Genomic DNA, 3,677 nt, shown 5'->3' on the forward strand with positions numbered 1-3,677 from the left:
CTTCAGCTTGGAGCATCGATCTTTTTTGATGCACTGCAACCTGGTCAAATGAAAAGAGATAACCACCCAACCTTACAGGGAACATCATTTGGTTGGATTGTGTCAGGAAAGATACCTCCTCATACAGTTAAGTCCAATGCTTGAAGAGTACTGTCATGCCTTGCACGCAATACCAACCTTAACATTCAGGTAGAAAGACTCTGGCAGCGAGAAAAAATGAAGACTGTTTCTGTGCAAAGAAAAGAACAGGGTGAAGAAGAATATGGTGGTGAGGATGACGAGGATGTTGACGGGGAAAACAAGTCGGGGGATGAAACAGTTCCATTTCTGGATCAAAGCCTGGAAATATCAGGTGCAAGAGAGAGAAAGAAGGTGGAAAGGTTCACAGAAGACTTCAATGAGCTTAAAGAAACGGAGGCAATTGAAATACCAAAAGGCAAAGGAACTCCCCTGAGTGAAATACCAAGACCTGACGCATTTCTCAAGAAATACAAGGCTGATCCTCTAAAGCATCTTCACAGAGTTCTGTTCAACAGAGCTGCGAAGGTCACTCTTGTGAGAAAGAACATACAGGAATTCTGTGGGTTTGACTTTGACAAAAGGTCAGACCAGTATGAAAAGAAGAAACACATCCTGAACAGGATGGAAGTGAGTGTCTTGAAAACAATTTGATGTATTTTAGACTTTGAGAAAAAGGGAAAATGTGATGAACTTGTAGAGAGAATTTTAACATTTTTGTTAGAGCCCACAAGCTCTGGAGCGCCTGTTCCTGACGGCAGACCAAAGCGCTCTACAGCCCAAAAGGCCAGCAGCAAGATTAATTTAGAATCGGAAAATGAAACAGAGAAACGAACACCACGTTCAAAGAGCTTAAGGGAAGATTCGTCAGATGGCAAAGACAACATGGATTAAGAAAAAAGGACCTTCCGAAATCAGAAAATAAAGCAACAGACAAAGAAAATGAAAGGGACAAGGAAGATGTGGAAGATGAGCCTGATGAAGAAGCTAGCAGTGATTATTCAGAATCCAAGTAAAAATCAAAGGAAGGTCGCAGAAGCCAATCTAAAAAAGAGATCCAAGAAGGCTAATGCTAAAAAGACTCCAAACAAAAAGTCTGAGAAGAAATCTTCAGCTAAAAACGGAAATCCTCTCGTAAGACTGATGACGGGTCTTCATCTGAAGACGAACCCCTCTCAAAAAAGACCAAGGAACCACCTACAGATGAAGAAAAAGTCGTGTGTCAAGGAATTTTTGGAAGGAGCTAACCCCTAAGAAATAACAGTGAAGACTGTTTGTAAACAAGCATATGCTCATTATCCATATTATTACCTGGCACACAAGAAGGATTTCATTAAAGTAACATTAAAATCATTGATATCTACGTGAAGAATATGTTGCTGCAAGTTTTAGTGATTATTGTACTTGCACTTCACTTGCATCTTGCAGAAAACTATGCAATTTTAAATAAATATGACCACATCAAGATAATGTTATTTGACTTGGTTATTTGATTTGGTTTATAGAGTAACAAGAAACAATCTCTTGCAGTTGCAAAACCAAAACACTTTAATGGAAATACCATGAGAATGAGGGCAGATGTCTTCTGAAGGGTGCATATTTCTTTCAATGTTTCAACATTCTACATTAATAGAACTGTATACTTTTATAAACAGTTTTAAATTACTTTTACTAACGGAAGTCTTTTCATTTTAGTGATAAATTTTAGAAGCTTATTATTAACGTAATATTCCAGAGAAGCTATAACTCGTCAGTTTCTTCAGACCTTGATGCTCCATACTTAATGAGAGATGTATAAACAATCTTAGGCGGCAACCCACTGAGAGGCCTAGTGGAAACCTAACAGCAGGAGAACTTGACACAGCATCGAAGGCAGTCATTCACATGGTGCAACAGCAAGACTATTACAAGGAAATTGAAGAACTACAACATGGCCGACCAATCCCTAAGAAAGGCAAACTGAACCCTCAACAACTATCCCAGAGCTAGGCTTGCTTTCAGAGCCATCATCCAGGTTGTCAAGATGGCAGCTCATCCAGCAGTAGCAGGGTCCGCCGCTCGTGGTCTCGCGGTAGCGTTCTCGCTTCCCGAGCACGGGGTCCCGGGTTCGATTCCCGGCCTGGTCAGGGATTTTCACCTGCCTCGAGATGACTGGGTGTTTGTGTTGTCCTCATCATTTCATCATCATCCATGAAAGTGGCGAAATTGGACTGAGCAAAGATTGGGTAATTGTACGGGCGCTGATAACCACGCAGTTGAGCGCCCCACAAACCAAACATCATCAAACATCACTCATCCAGCAGTACAAGCAGCACATCTGAAAACGGTGGTCAAGGGATTACTTGTCACAACTACAACAGAGAACTGACTGGTGACCAACAACCGCGGGACTGCTACGGTCGCAGGTTCGAATCCTGCCTCGGGCATGGGTGTGTGTGATGTCCTTAGGTTAGTTAGGTTTAAGTAGTTCTAAGTTCTAGGGGACTTATGACTTAAGATGTTGAGTCCCATAGTGCTCAGAGCCATTTGAACCATTTTTTGGTGACCAACAAAGGACAATCTACAGCGAGGTACATTGGTTCTACTGCAGGAAGACAATTTGCCACACCTCGTGTGGCGGTCTGGGGTCATTGTTGGTACACACCCTGGTAAGAATTTTTTCAGTGCGCACAGCAACGGCAACTTATAAACGATCACTGTTGAAGATCTGTGTTGTTCCACAGGAAACATAGACTCTAGTGCACATCACTATCAAATTACTAACTGAAGTGTTTCTTTTGTTTACAGTGGGCAATTTCTTCAATCATTTTATTTCCTTTTTTGTTTGTGTTATTTATGCTGCATGTGATTATTTGCATTTAGTGTAAATTATATAAATTAGGCGGGTGGAATGTTCTGTATGGTGCAACGTGCCACAAGGGTGCAGCAGCGACTGGACGCTCGCTGCAGGTAAGGATTTTTTCTGCCCGCCGTCCAGACAATGCACGGCCGAACTGGCCGGAACAAGGGGAGACTGGCCGTGACCGCGAAGCAGCGTGCACGCTTCTGCAACTGTTTTTCTCAATGTAGTCTACAAATACAGTTCACTTTTACCAGTCATGTATGTACTTTAATTTCAACCGCCCTTCCTTTGCAACGAGTGATATGCATTCGTTTGGACTGTGGAAGGAGCGAGGCAGCACAGAACTTACCGCGCGTTTTGCGGCTGCCTACACCACAGTATAACGAAAGTTAAACTGATAATCGAATATTGAATGTTATTGAAGGCTATCGTTTCAGTTGTGTAACTGTACATTTCCGTGAAGTAATAGCTAATTAATTAATGCTCGTTTTCGGTCAGTCGCTAAAACTGCACTACCATATTGACATATTATGAAGAGTATGAATTAAAAATATTTACGTTAAGAGTGTGAGAACAGGCTGAAATTGTCAGTTTTGTTTATAAGTAACAAGAAAGCTCCAGTCCAGATACACCTTAGGCTTTCACGAGTAAATCGAGTAAATGAAGTAGTAAAAGTGGTTACATTTGATAATATGAACAGAAAGAGAATGGAAGCGTAAGGATTAGTGGTGAAAAGAGATAAGGTATTATTAGAACAGATTTATTTCTGGATAATTTTTGGGATAAGTACATTATTCAAACAAATTTATTCGCTAAT

At 41.1% G+C, this 3,677-nt stretch overlaps 1 pseudogene; it reads left to right on the forward strand.

Annotated features, from left to right (window-relative positions):
• The first annotated feature begins 216 nt into the window (after positions 1–216).
• On the forward strand, positions 217–1,479 carry LOC126184184 (protein DEK-like; annotated as a pseudogene).
• Positions 1,480–3,677: the final 2,198 nt, after the last annotated feature.

This window comes from Schistocerca cancellata, chromosome 4, assembly GCF_023864275.1.
Source record: "Schistocerca cancellata isolate TAMUIC-IGC-003103 chromosome 4, iqSchCanc2.1, whole genome shotgun sequence".
Classification (NCBI taxonomy): domain Eukaryota; kingdom Metazoa; phylum Arthropoda; class Insecta; order Orthoptera; family Acrididae; genus Schistocerca; species Schistocerca cancellata.